A 15,613-nucleotide genomic window follows, 5' to 3' on the forward strand; every position below is an offset into this window, starting at 1 on the left:
TAACTCCTGACTTCAGGTGATCCACCCACCTCAGCCTCCCAAAGTGCTGGGATTACAGGCGTGAGCCACTGTGCTTGGCCTCCTCTACTACATCTTGACCAGAAAAATAAAGTTCTAACTCCCCCAATCAATTAAATTCCCCTCCATTTATCTGCCAGGAGGATTCCAAAGAATCATGAAAAACTAGTTCAGGTGGTGACAATTAACATTAAAACAGATTTTAAAACTTACAAGTCAGATTCTTTGTAGAAATAAAATACCAAATTCCAACCTGACTCTAGTATAATTTCACATGATAAAAAAGGAAATAAAAATATTTTACCCTCAAAATAGGTTTCTTTGACATATTTTGAAATAGCCCTGCAAGGCAATTGGTGAAAATTTGCATCTGTAAAGTATCTCATTAACATAACTAGATCTTTCCCCTTCCAAGCCCTCCCAAACCTGAAGAGATTAACTGAGAGTCTAGCACCTTTTAAAAGTGTAAGTAGGAAACATTTGCCATCTATTATCTTTAAGGGCAGCCACTTATGAGACTTCATCTATGTAATAAAAATTTGGTCTCCAAAACCCCTTATGTTAACCCAGACACTTGTTTCTATTGATTCCAGGTCTTTAGAAAATCACATAACTCTTCCAAGCAATTGCCAATCAGAAAATCACGGAATCCTCCTATGACCTGTAAGCACCCACTTTGCCCTGCTTTAAGTTTTCCTGCCCTCTGCACCAAACCAATGTATACCTCACAAGTATTGATTGATGTCTTGTCTCTCTAAAACATATAAAAACAAGCTGTAACCCAATTACCTTGGTCAGGACCTCTTGAGACTGTGCCTTGGGCCATGGTCAGTCGTATTTGGTGCAGAATAAACATTTTTCAATATTTTACAGAGTTTGGCTGTTTTGTTGACTTTTTTTCATAAAACATCAAGGATTATGCTTGAGAAAGGCATTTCTCAAGTGGCCATGTGAGGATATTAGGAAATAACTCTCTCCAAAGAACAACTACTGTTGTACTGGAGGGAGCATAGAAAGTTAACACCAATACAAAAGCATGCCAAATTGCAGGGTCTTTATTGCCGGCGGCCATGGAGGACTCTCGTCTCTCCAACCCGTGGCCCCGAAAGGAGGGTGTCAAGACCTTGTATGCCCGTAAACCACCTTGGGGGTGGGGGTGAGGGTGAGGGGCGGGGGTGGGGGTGAGGGGCTTCAGACACTCCGAGGGCCAGTGGACTTTGGATATTCCAATTGTTACTTAAGTGGTTCACAGAAGTCAAGATAAGCGTTAGTTTATACATTGTCTGGGTAGGGTGGAAATAACAGAACTTAGTTACTTATCACAAGTCGCAGGGGCCAAGATGGCATGGGTTTGGACTGTTTGCCTGTCACATCAGGGTTACAGAGAGCAGTTTCAACAGAAAGCCGAGGTATGGTTGAGGTATGCAGTTTTATGGGGCTTTTACCATGTCACATTTCCCTTTTGTTTTATTTACAGGAATTAAATTATTAATTCCTTTAGTAGGTTAGTATTGTCTGTTTGTTTTAAGGGGGGTTTGCTATAGGGATTTATAGCATGGATTAGGGTGGCGAGGGTGGTGACCGCGAAGTGCGCACCAGTTTGAGCTTTAGTGAATCAGGGGATGAATGGTTGAAGCTCTGTTTTTCAGGTGGGGCAGTTTTGACGTGGGTGTGATGAATTTAGGTCATTAGTCAGTCCACCTTGAGTGCGGTGGGTGTGGTCAGGATAACCTTGTAGGGTTCCTTTTAACGGGGGGGGGGGGTCGGTGTGAGGCTGGAGGTGGCGAATTTTTTAACTAGGACAGAGTCTCCAGGATGGTAGAGGTATGTCGGCTGGTTTGCGAGGTTTAATGGGGTGGGACGGGTGTTTTTAATGAGCTGGTGTACCTGGGATTGAACACACTACAGCGCCTGTAAGGACTTAAGGAGTGTATAGTTATGGGCTTTAGCATGCACAGTATCCGCGGGTCTGGGGAGTAAGGGAGAGGGCCTGCCGAACATGATTTTAAAAGGGGAGAAGCCTTTCTGATAGGGTGTGCATCGGCCGTGAAGGAGGACAAAAGGAAGCAGGCTGACCCAGTTTTCACCGGTTTTTAGGATAAACTTTGTCAGGGTTTTTTTTAGGGTCCGATTTATTAGTTTGACCTGTTCTGAACTCTGGGCATGATAGGCACAGTGTAATTTCCAGGATATACCCAGGGCCTTGCGTAGGCCCTGAGAAATTTGTGCAGTAAAGGCGGGCACATCGTCTGACTCCAGTGTTAGAGGGAGGCCGAACCGAGGAACAAGGTCCTGTAATAGTTTTTCTGTGACCACTAAAGCAGCCTTGGACTTAGTGAGGAAGGCTTTCACCTATTTAGAGAACATGTTTGTAAACATAAGGAGGTATTTATAGCCATTTACTCGGGGTTTTATTTTAGTGAAATTTACTTCCCAGTGCTTCCCAGGGCTAGTCCCTTTGAGTTTTACTTCTACCTGGCTAGACCTGTTTTTTTCCAGATTTACTCAGGCACATACATCACACTGAGTGTAATTTTCTTGATAAGTTTATGTAAGTGGGGAATGTAGTACTTGGCTTTTAGCAGTTTAGTTTTGTTTGTTCTAAGTGAGTGGCCTGGTGTGTGTTTTTAACTAGGGTCCATCCTAGAGACTTGGGGACTACAATTTTTGTGTTTGGTAGAATTTACTATTTTATGGAATTTTGTGTGCCCCCTTGTTCTTTAGCAAAGTGTTTTTTTTTTTTTTTGAGATGGAGTTTCGCTCTTGTTAACCCAGGCTGGAGTGCAATGGCGCGATCTCAGCTCACTGCAACCTCTGCCTCCTGGGTTCAAGCAGTTCTCCTGCCTCAGCCTCCTGAGTAGCTGGGACTACAGGCGCACGCCACCATGCCCAGCTATTTTTTTTTGTATTTTTAGTAGAGATGGGGTTTCGCCATGTTGACCAGGATGGTCTCGATCTCTTGACCTCGTGATCCACCCGCCTCGGCCTCCCAAAGTGCTGGCCTTATACGCGTGAGGCACCGCGCCCTGCTAGCAAAGTTTTTTTTATTAGGTGAGGACGTAGGGGTGGGGGGCAGGGTTGGGGCCGGCAGAGTTACAAGAAGAGTCAGAGGTTTTACTGGTTCTAAGGCTGCCTGTCTGGCTTGTAGGTTAGCCGCCCTGTTTCCCCTTGCCTTTGGTGAATTTCTCTTCTGGTGTTTTTTGTAGTGTATTAATGCCACTGCCTTGGGTTTCCATATAGCCTCTCGTAGGGCTAGGATTTTTTATTTTTGATGGTTTTTTCCTTTGAGGTAAGTAGTTTTTTTTTTTTTAAATAAATGGCTTTATGTACATGAGCCGTAGCAAAGGCATACTGGCTATTTGTGTAGATGTTAACATTTTTCCCTCTGCACAGTTTAAGGCGTTTGTCAGATCTATGAGTTCTGCCTTTCGGGTCAAGGTTTTATGTGGAAGAGCCTGGGCCCAGACAATTCACTCTAGGGTGACTACGGCTGCCCCGACATACCTGACTCCGTTGACCATGAAACTGCTGCCATCCGTATACAGTACCTCCTCTGGGTTCTGCAGGGGGGCGTCGGTGAGGTCCGGTTGAGCAGCGTGGAGGACGTCCATTGTTGGCGGTCGTGTATGGGCTTCTCCGGCTCGCTGTCAGGTAGCAGCGTGGCGGGGTTTAAAACTGTAGCCTTTAAAAACTTTATGCGAGACTGATTTAAAAGTAAGCCCTGATATTGAACTGTGCGGGCATTTGACATTTATTTTCCCAGAGCTTTATGGACTAGTGACTCTACCTCGTGGGGTGCCACTAAATTTAACTCTTGCCCTAAGGTTAGTTTGTTCGCCTCTTTGACTAACAGGGTTGTAGCTGCCACCGACCTCAGACAAGCTGGCCACCCGGAGTCTACGGGAGCAAGTCTTTTCGAAAGGTAGGCGACTGGCCGGGACCATGGTCCCAACGTCTGGGTGAGCACCCCCTTAGCGATTCCCTGTTTTTCATGCACAAACAACCGGAAGGGTTTCCAGATGCCTGGCAAGCCCAAGGCTGGGGCTGTACTTAGGGCAGTTTTGAGCTTGTTAAAAGTCCGTTGCTTTATTTCTGTCTAAGTTAAGGGCTGATTTTATTTAGTGCAGGCATACAGGGGCTTGGCTATCGCGGTGAATCCTAAAATTTATAGCCTGCAGTACCCTACCGCCCCAAGGAATTCTTGAACTTGGCGTTTGGTGGTGGGGGTGGGTATTTGCAGCACTGCTTGAACTTAGCTGGGTGCTAGTGCCCGGTTGCTCTTTTTAATGATATAGCCCAGATAAGTAACTTTTGGTTGGCTGAGTGGGGCCTTTTTAGCTGAGACCTGGTAACCTAAAATTTGTAGGGTTTTTAATAATGACTGGGTGGTCTCTTTACAGGCCTCCTGGGTCTCTGTAGCCAAGAGTAAGTTATTCACATATTGGAGTAGGGTGCACTCGGGGAACTTAGCTCGGAAGGCAGCAAGATTTTGGCTAAGTGCCTCATTAAACAGAGTAGGGGAGTTTTTGAACCTTTGAGACGGTCTTGTTAAGTGAGTTGCCCCGAGGCTCCAGTATCCGGGTTAGTTTATTCAAAAGCAAATATGGGCTGACTAACAGGGGCCAGTGGGATGCAAAAGAATGCATCCCTGAGATCCAAGACAGCGTAATGGTGGTGTTCTGGGCCTAAGAGACTTAGGAGGGTGTACGGATTTGGAACCGTAGGGTGGACAGTTTCCACTCGTTTGTTTACCTCCCTTAAGTCCTGTACAAGCCGATAGTCCTTTGTGCCTGGTTTTAAGATGGAGAGCAAGGGGGTATTCCAGGGGGACTTGCAGGTAGTAAGGAGCCCTCCTTTTAGGAGTCTGGTTATATGTGGAGCAATTCCCCGTCTGGCTTCCTGGCTCATGGGATATTGTCGTACCTGGACTGGAGTTGCTGTTGCCAATAGCTGGACCACGATTGGGGTATGGTGACTTGCCAAGCCTGGGGAATTTGTCTCAGCCCACACTCCGGGTACATTCTTTTGGAACTGGTGGAGGAGGTCTGATGTTGGTGATTGATTTGCCTCTGAGGATAAAGCTTCTTGCAAGAGATGCTTGTCTGACAGGGCACAGGTGATGAGGATTTGCCGAGGTGGCCCTGATGCCAAGGGAGGAGGAATTGAGAGGCAAGCCTGACCCTCACAGAAAGAAATATTTGAAGTTTGTGGAGTAAGTCTCGTCCTAGGAGTGGGTACGGACACTCTGGAATGACTAAAAAGGAGTGGGTGATGGTGCCGTTCCCTAGATTAACGAATCGGTTGGTGGTCCAAGGGCTTCTTGTAGTTTTTTTCCTGTGGCCCCTGGATAATTGTTTTTTACTGGATAGTGGTTCCAGAGGCTAAGGACCGAGTGGGCCGCCTCGGTGTTGACTAAGAAGTTGACAGATTTGTTTCCAACTTTTAAAGTGACCTGGGCTCCTGGGGGCTTAGTAAATAAGAGCTCCAGCCCCAACAATCCTGGCTTTTTAAATTGAGAATGGCCCTCGGTGGCTTTTCCTGAGCTGTTTCTTGCCTTTTCCTTTCTGGGCACTTATTTTTTCAGTAGCCTTCCTGTCTGAGCACTGGTTGCATCCTAGCCTGGGCTGGGGACCCCGGGGGCTCCCATCTGGGGTTCCCTGTCCCCATGGGATAACTCGGGTTTCCTGAAGAGCTGCGATTACTGCTTTAGTAACTTTATTTTGTTTGGCTTTTGAAGTGTCCCTGTTGTTAAAAACCTTTTGGGCAATTTTTAGCAATTGGGTTAAATTTATTCCCTGGAATTCCTTTAACTTTTGTAACTTTCTTTTAATATCTGGGGCTGACTGGGAAACGAAAGCTAGATTGATGGCCCGCTGATTTTCTGGAGCCTCAGGGTTAATAGGAGTGTCGACGGATAAGCATCTTGTAGAGGCTCAAGGAAGGCGGCCGGCAACTCCTGCGAGCCCTGAGTTACAGTTTCTACCTTGGAGAGGTTAGTGGGCTTGCGGGCCGCTTCCCTGACCCCTTCTAGTAGGTACCGGTGAAAATTGTTTAGAGCCTGTAGACCTGCCGAGGTGTTTGGATCCCACTGGTGTTGGGTGGAAGGGAAAGTTTTATTAATTTGCTCCTGGTGGTCCTCCGCTGAGCCTCCCCCTGTTCTAATGATGGCCTTATGGGCCTTCTGTTTAATTTTGCCCCTTTCTTTTGCTGTAAATATTACTAGGTGTAATTGTTGACAATTATCCCAAGTGGGGTGGTGGGTTTGTAAGAGAGACTCTGGGAGCCCCGTGAGTGCCTGGGGCCTTTTAGAAAAGAAAGGATGTTGAGCCTTTTAATTGTATAAGTCATTAGAGGATAAGGGGATGTGGACGAAGAAGGGGTGGCCCTGGCTACCTCCTTTCATTGGGGGCGCCTCCCGGAGGGGTAATACCCTGGGTGGGTATGGAGCCCTGCTATGGGTGTGGAGTGGGGACAAGGGCTGGCTACCAGTGCTGTCTGGAGAGGGGTGCTGAGACCCCTGTCCAGAGGGTTTAAAGTAAGGCGGAGGTAATTTTAGATTTTTTTCTGGGGCGGGGAGAATGGCCGGTGCTGCAGGGGACTTTTTTGGGCTAGCTAATATGACTTGAAGTTTAGCCTGTTTTATATAGCGCTTTAGCTATGGAGGGGGTTGTTGGACTAAATTTAGCCGTTGGTTGATGTATGGAAACTGGTTAGGGTATTCATGAGTTTCTGCGACTATTTTTTATACAGCCTGGGTAATTTTGCCACCCAATGGCTATTTTAGTTTACATAAAGAGCAGAGCTTTTCAGGGGTTAATTTTACCCCATATTGGCCTGAGAACCCAGCCTTGAAGTTGGCTGTCATGCATCGGAGGGGGGTACAAGGCCCGGAGCTAGATGACCCCATTTTTTTTTTTCTTTAGCTTTTGAACTTCCCTTAAGATATTTTACTAATTTAAAACTGGCTTCACTGAGGATTTGAACCAACAACCTAGCAGTTGCAGGCTCTATACCTTAACTAATGTGCTAATAGGGCACTTGCCTTAAAGGTAGGCAGAAAGCTTTTTTAAGCCGTATTTTGGATGCAAATACTGCACCCTGAGGTGGTGTGGCCTGCCTAAAAGCCACGCGGGGCTGGCAGCCAGCAGAAAAAAACGTTTTTTGCATCAGTTTCAACAGAAAGCCAAGGTATGGTTAAGGTATGCAGTTTTATAGCGCTTTTACCATGTCACACTGCAAAGCTGGATGAAATGGACAAAATGAACCATTTCTGTGCTCTGGAAATTGAATGTGCACAACAATATTAAACTTTGAGTAAGAAATTTGAACTCTGACATGGTTTAGATTTGTGTCCCTGCTGAAATCTCTTGTGCAATTGTGATCCTCAATGTTGGAGGAAGGGCCTGATGGGAAGTGATTGGATCATGGGGGTGGATTTCTCCCTTGCTGTTTTCATGATAGTGAGTGAGTTCTCATGAGAAATGGTTGTTTAAAAATGTGTATCACCTCCCCTGCTCTCTTCCTCTTTCTCCCACCATGTAAGACATCCCTGCTTCCCCTTTGCCTTCTACAATGACTGTAAGCTTCCTGACACTTCCACAGCCATGCTTCCTGTATAGGCTGTGGACGTGTGAGTCAATTAAACCTCTTTAGTCTTTAAACTTAAAAATATCTATATGCATAGATAAAAATACATGAAAAACCAAATATTTAATAGATACTTTAAAGAAGATACATACATGAAAATATGCCCAAACATCATTTGCCATTAAAAATGCAAATTGAAACCCCAAGGTGATAAAACCGCACACATTAGAATGACTATAATAAGACCAGACAATTTCACATTTTTGAGGGTGTGAAGACATTGGAAACTTCAGACATACCAGTGGGAATGTAAAATGTATTCACCATTTTGGTAAAAAGCTTTATTCTTTCTTTCTTTCTGATACAGAGTCTTGCTCTGTTGCACAGGCTGGATTGCAATGGCACAATCTCGGCTCACTGCAACTCCACCTCCTGGGTTCGAGCGATTCTCCTGTCTCAGCCTCCTGAGTAACTGGGACTACAGGCACATGCCACTGATTTTTGTATTTTTAGTAGAGACTGGATTTCGCCATGTTGGCCAGACTGGTTTCAAACTTCTGACCTCAAGTGATCTGTCTGACTTAGAGTTCCAAAGTGCTGAGATTACAGGCATCAGCAATTTCTTTAAAAAGAAAACAAACTTAGGATATGACCCAGCTATTCTCCTTTAAGATATCTTCCTGTCCTAGGCCATTCCTGCTTCTATAACAAAATACCACAGACTGGGTAATTTACAAGCAATAGAAATTTATTTCTCACAGTTTTGGAGGCTGGGAAGTCCAACATCAAGGTACTGGCAGGTTTGGTATCTGGCAAGGGCCCAATCTCTCGACTTCCAAGCTGGTGCCTTGTTGCTGCATCTTCTGGAAGGGACAAATGTGGTGTCCTCACATGGTCAAAGGGACAGGAAGGGATGAAACCACTTCCTCAAATCCTTTCATAAGGGCCCTAATTTGGTCCCTGGGGGCTCTTCCTTTCTGACTTATTTCCTAAAGGCCCCACCTCTCAATACTATCATACTGTTGATTAAGTTTCAACATATGGATTTTGGGGGACACATCCTAAGCACAACACTATCCAAGAGAAATGAAAATATATGTCCACATAAAGACATACACAAACATTTGTAGTAGCGTTATTTACTGTACCTTCAATCTGGAAAAAAATCCAAATTTCCATTGCCAGGTGTGTGCATAAACAAAATGTCCCATATCCATTGTATTAGTCAGGGTTCTTTAGAGGGACAGAACTAATAGGATAGATGAATATATGAAGGAGAGTTTATTAGGAGAATTGACTCACATGATCACAAGGTGAAGTCCCACAATAGGCCATCTGCAAGCTGAGGAGCCAGGAAGCCAGTGGAGTCCCAAAACCTCAAAAAGTAGGGAAGCTGATAGTGCAGCCTTCAGTCTGTGGCCCAAGGTCCGCCGCTGGCAAATCACTGATGTGAGTCCAAGAGTCCAAAAGCTGAAGAACTTGGAGTCTGATATTCAAGGGCAGGAGTCATCCAGCACAGGAGAAAAATGGAGGGTGGAAGACTCAGCAAGTCAGCTGATTCCACTTTCTTCTGCCTTCTTTATCCTACGTGCACTGGCAGCTGATTAGATGGTGCCCACCCAGATTGAGGGTGGGCCTGCCTCTCCCAGTCCACTGACTCAAATGTTAATCTCCTCGGGCAGCACCCTCGCAGACACACCCAGGAACAATACTTTCCATCACATCCACATATGGAATACTCTTCAGCAGTTAAAAAGAATAACATACTGATACATGCTGCGACATAGATAAGCCTCAAAAACACTACACTATGTTTAAAAAAACAGATTCAAAAGAATATACATTGTATGATTCAATTTTTCAAAGTGTCCAAAAAACAAAGTTGTACAAACAGAAACCAGATTAGTGTTTGCCTAAGGATGAAGTTGGGAGTGGGAATTAATTGCAAGGAAGCATGAGGAAACTCCTTGGTGTGATCAAGTGATATAAAATTGGATCGTGGTGATAGGTTCATAACTAAAAATGTACTAAAAATCATTTGAATTTTACACATAATGGGCACATTTCATGGTATGTAAATTATTCAATTAGTGAGCTGTTAAAAATATGAGAAGTAAAATAACAATATATACAGGAAAGGTTAAAAAGTGATAAGTGATTTCCCTTGGGTATTGTCATTGTATTTGAAAAACTGGAGGAAATGGATTTTTTTTTAACTTTTATTTTAAGTTTAGGGGTACATGTGGAGGTTTGATACATATGTAAAAGAGTGTCATGGGGCTTTGTTGTACAGATTATTTCATCACCCAAGTATTAAGTCTAATACCCATTAGTTATTTTTTTCTGATCCTCTCCCTCCTCCCACAAAATGGATGATTTTTTGCAGAATTTTTTCATTTAATAAATTTTCATTGAGCATTTATTTCATTCTGTTTTCTGCTGTTCATAATATACACAGCTTCTCCCCTTTATGAGTTTCTATTCTATTGGGAGGAAACATAAAATAAACAAATCACATTGTTTATTATATGTGATCTGGTGATGTATGTAATAAACAAAAATGCAACATGGTGTATAAATAGAAAGTTAAGGTGGGGGGATCTAAGAAGGTGGAATAGGAACAGCTCTGGAGTGCACTTCCCAGCAAGAACAACGCAGAGGGTGAGTGCCCACCGCATTTCCAAACAAATTTTCACTGCACACAGACCAGGAGATTCCCGGGCCGAAAAGCACCATGAGTTTTTAGCACGGCAGTTTCAGCTGGTGCCGGGTTGGTGCACAGAAACACACACAAATCTGGGCGGCCGTTTCAACTGGTGCCTGGAACAGCTGGGAGACAGAGCCACCCAATCAACTGAAAGGGAAGGGGCAGAGACAGGGAGCCAGGTGATCTGGCTTGGAGGTTACCACCCCCACAAAACAAGCAATCTGAAACGCTCTGGATTGAGAGTTTTACAGCAAGCACAGCTGGACCTAGGATGGTCCAGGTCAGTGGGAGGAAGGGTGACCACCACTACTGAGGCTGTTCACACGGCAGCTGGGCAGAGCCTGTGGCAGCTCAGCAACGCCTCTGCTGGCAGACTGTGACTAGACCACTCTGTGCTAGGTAGGGCATCTATGAAAAAAGGCAGCAGCATGACAGGAACTTATAAATAAAGCCAACCTTCCTAGGACAGACCACCTGGTAAAAGAGGCGGTTATGAGTTCTGCTGCGGCAGACTTAAAAATACCTGCCCAGCGGATCTGCATGGAACAACAGAGCTCCCAGCACAGCACTTCAGATCCTATAAGGGACAGTATACCCAAAGAGACACCTCATAAAGGAGAGCTCAGGACGATATCTGGGGTTACCCTTCTGGAAAGAAGACAACAGAAGAAGAAACTGGCAGCAACCCTTACTGTTCTGCAGCCCCCATGGGTGATCCCCAGGCATGCAGGGTCTGGAGTGGACCTCCAGCAGTCCTGCAGCAGAGGGGCTTGGCTGTTAGAAGGAAAACTAAGAAACAGAAAGAAATAACTTCATCATCAACAAAAAGGACATCCACTCAGAGACCCCATCCGAAAGCCACCAACTACAAAGACCACAGATAGATAAAGCCACTAAGATGGGAAGAAACCAGCACAAAAAGGATGAAAACACCAAAAACCAGAACACCTCTGCTCCTCCAAAGGATCACAACTCCTCACCAGCTACGGATCAAAGATGGATGGAGAATGAATCTGATGAATTGACAGAAACAGGTTTCAGAAGGTGGGTAATAACAAACTTCTCAGAGCTAAAAGAACATGTTCTAACCCAATGCAAAGAAACTAAGAACTAGAAAAAAGGTTAGATGAGATGCTAACTAGAATAAACAGCTTAGAGAAGAATATAAACGACGTGATGGAGCTGAAACACACAACATGAGACCTTCACAAAGCATACACAAGTTTCAATAGCCGAATTGACCAAGCAGAAGAAAGGATATCAGAGATTGAAGATCAACTCAATGAAATAAAATGAGAAGGCAAGAATAGAGAAAAAAGAGTGAAAAGAAATGAACAAAGCCTCCAAGAAATATGGGATTATGTGAAAAGACCTAATCTACATTTGATAGGTATACCTGAATGTGACGGAGAGAATGAATCCAAGCTGGAAAACACTCTTCAGGATATTATACAGGATGACTTCCCTAACCTAGCAAGCCAGGCCACCATTCAAGTCCAGGAAATACAGAGAATACCACAAAGATCTTCCTGAAAAAGAGCAACCCCAAGGCACATAATCATCAGATTCACCAGGGTTGAAATGAAGGAAAAAATGCTAAGGGCAGCCAGAGAGAAAGGTTGGGTTACCCACAAAGGGAAGCCCATCAGACTCACAGCGGATCTCTCGGCAGAAACCCTACAAGCCAGAAGAGAATGGGGGCCAATATTCAACTTCCTTAAAGAAAAGAACTTTCAACCTAGAATTTCTTTCTTTTTTTTTCCTTTTTAAAAATTTTTTTATAATTTTTTTTTTTTTAAATGATGGGGTTTCATCATTATGGCCAGGCTGGTCTTGAACTCCTGACCTCAGGTGATCCACCCACCTCGGCCTCCCAAAGTGCTAGGCTTACAGGCGTGAACCACCGCGCCCGGCCTCAACCTAGAATTTCATATCCAGGCAAACTAAGCTTCATTAGCGAAGGAGAAAGAAAACCCTTCATGGACAAGCAATCGTTAAGAGATTTCCTCACCACCAGGCCTACCTTACAAGAGCTCCTGAAAGAAGCACTAAACAAGGAAGAGAACAACCAGTACCAGCCACTTCAACAATGTACCAAATGGTAAAGACCATCGACACAATGAAAAAAATGTGTCAACTAATGGGCAAAACATCCAGCTAGCATCAAAATGGCAGGATCAAATTCACACATAACAATATTAACCTTAAATGTAAATGGGCTAAATGCCCCAATCAAAAGATGCAGAGTGGTAAATTGGATAAAAAGTCAAGACCCATCAGTGTGCTGTATTCAGGAAACCCATCTCACATACAAGGACACACATAGGCTCAAAATAAAGGGATGGAGGAAGGTTTATGAAGCAAATGGAGAGCAAAAAAAAAGCAGGAGTTGCAATCCTAGTCTCTGATAAAATAGACTATAAACCAACAAAGATCAAAAGAGACAAAGAAGGGCATTACATAATGGTAAAAGGATCAATGCAACAAGAAGAGCTAACTATCCTAAATATACACGCACCCAATACAGGAGCACCCAGATACATAAGGCAAGTTCTTAACGACCTACAAAGAGACTTAGACTCCCACTCAATAATAGTGGGAGATTTTAACACTCCACTGTCAATATTAGACAGATCAATGAGACAGAAAATTAACAAGGATATCCAGGACTTGAACTTAGATCTGGACCAAGGGGACCTAATAGACATCTACAGAAATCTCCACCCCAAATCCACAGAATGTACATTCTTCTCAGCACCGCATTGCACCTACTCTAAAATTGACCACATAATTGGAAGTAAATCACTCGTCAGCAAATGCAAAAGAATGGAAATCATAACAAACAGTCTCTCGGAGCACAATGCAATCAAGTTAGAACTCAGAACTCAGAAACTAGCTCAGAACCACACAGCTTCATGGAAACCGAACAACTGGCTCCTGAATGTTGGCTGGATAAACAATGAAATGAAGGCAGAAATAAAGATGTTTTTTGAAACCAACAAGAACAAAGACTCAACGTAACAGAATCTCTGGAACACATTTAAAGCAGTGTCTAGAGGGAAATTTATAGCAATAAATGCCCACATGAGAAGCGAGGAAAGATCTAAAATCGACACTCTATCATCAAAATTGAAAGAGCTAGAGGAGCAAGATCAAAAAAACTCAAAAGCTAGCAGAAGACAAGAAGGCAGCCGGAGCCAGCCCCAGCAGGAGCAGGTCTCTCTGGCTACCTTTTCCCGACTCTCCAGCTACGGCCCTTACATTGTGAGTGTCCTAAAAGCCACTGCGGATGTCGTGGCAGCTGCAGGAAAATGCACCAGAATTGTTGATACAAAGGATTCTAGGGATTTTCCTTTCTCAGGACCTCCCCGCCCCTCCCCTCGCCAAGCCCTGGGTTAGGAGCTCCTGCTCCCCATGTCTCTCCTCCTCCCACCTGGGAATTTCCCCCTGGCAGGTGCTGCGTTGGGTGGCATACCTCCTAGTGGCCACTAGATGGTGAAAGAGATCTTAGCAGGAGGCCTCACCTCTTCCAGGGCTGTTTTTCCTGTTCCAATGGGTGAAATTAGGGTTCAGGACCAACCAGAGCCCCACTATCTCTCACAGCAATGTGAGAAGGAACGAAGGCTGGAAACCACGTTCTGCTGCCACCTGGGATACTCCTCCCCTTACAGTCCTCTCCGTCCACCCCCCTAGATCCCACAGGGTGACTGAGCATCCAAATAACATGGATGGAATAAGCATTGGGGATGCCACTGTCTTTGGCTGTCTCCATGTTCCTTGTACCTACTGCCTCCCTCCACACATGGTAGGGGACTGGGGATTCAGCTGCTCTTTTTGACCTCAGCATAATTGACACCAACAACTAACAGTACTGCAGGCTTAGCTGAAGACTGAGGTCATGTCTTAGTAGCTGTGTGACTTTGAGCTAGTTCGTTTACCTCTCTGCACTCAGGTTTTCTTGTGCATGCAGTGAGGATCTTCATAGTGTACCTATGAGGTTATTATGAGGCTGAAGTTTACAAACATTTTAAAACACTTATGACAATGCCTGGCACATAACTAAATACCCAGTATATGTTAGCTACTCTAATTTGCCATCTTCACCCCTCAGAGTAAGGCCTCAGTCATTATGTGTTTTTCTTGTCATTTCCCATCTTGAGCTCCTAAGTTTCGACTACGGACTGTGTCCCTGGCTTCATCAACTATGTCTGGCAGTTGGTAACTGCTTTTTGGTTTGAGTTTTCTACAAAGTCTTAGTGTTGATTTTATTAGTATGCGCTGGTTGAGATAGGCAATAACAGTGTATTTCTGGAGTTGTAGTGTTTTCTGGGAATGTGGACAGGAGAAGCTCATCCCTCCATTCACAGATTGAAAACTTTCCCTTCTGGCATCAATCCTTGATCCTGGGAGCACAGCATCAGATACCATGCAGAAAATGCTGCCCAGGGGACACCAGGTAAGCTTTCCCCAGGAAATCTTGTGCCCATTCAAGTATATGATGCTACTTGATATTGACTAGTGACAGGCCCCATGCTTTCTCAATGGCTCACCTACCACAGAGAATTATGCACCATATTCACGTTGGCCCGGAATTTCCTTCCTGTGTCTGTCTTACATTTTCTTCTTTATATTTTCTAAAAATTGATGTCTAAATCACATGATAATGTTCACCCTTTTAAATGGCACAATTTAGTGTTTTTTTAGTATATTCACAAAGCTTTGCAACAATCACCATTATCTCATTCCAGAACATTTTCATCTCCTCAAAAGAAAACTTCATACCCATCAAACAGTCATTGCTCATTCCTGACTCCTACTCCCAGCCCCTGACAACCACTATTTTCTGCGTTTATGAATTTACCTATTCGGTATATTTCACATAAATGGAAGCATACAGTATTTGGCATTTTGTTTCTAAGTTCTTCCACTTACTGAGATGTTTTCAAGGTCCACTTATGCAGTCGCATGTATCAATATTTTTTCATTCCTTTTTATGGCTGATGAATGGATAAACAAAATGTAGTATGTCATCCCCGTCTTTTTGAGGTATACGAATAGGTGGGGCAAATGTAACATTCCAGGATTGAGAGAACAAGCCCTTGTACAATGTGTCCCTTTTGTTTCAGGACCAGGACCACATGTTCTCCTAATCTTGCCATTTTTAGATAAGGAGCCTCCTTTTGTTTTCACACAGTTGTGATGTGGCAGCTCAATTTCTAACCTTAACCCAATTGCTCAGCTTTGCCATTAGGAGGATATGGCAGGAACTTTCCTGGACCCTGTTCTCCTAGTCCTGGGAGG

This window comes from Aotus nancymaae, unplaced genomic scaffold (assembly GCF_030222135.1).
Source record: "Aotus nancymaae isolate 86718 unplaced genomic scaffold, 86718_ANA_hifiasm-v0.15.2.pri h1tg000004l, whole genome shotgun sequence".
Lineage (NCBI taxonomy): Eukaryota > Metazoa > Chordata > Mammalia > Primates > Aotidae > Aotus > Aotus nancymaae.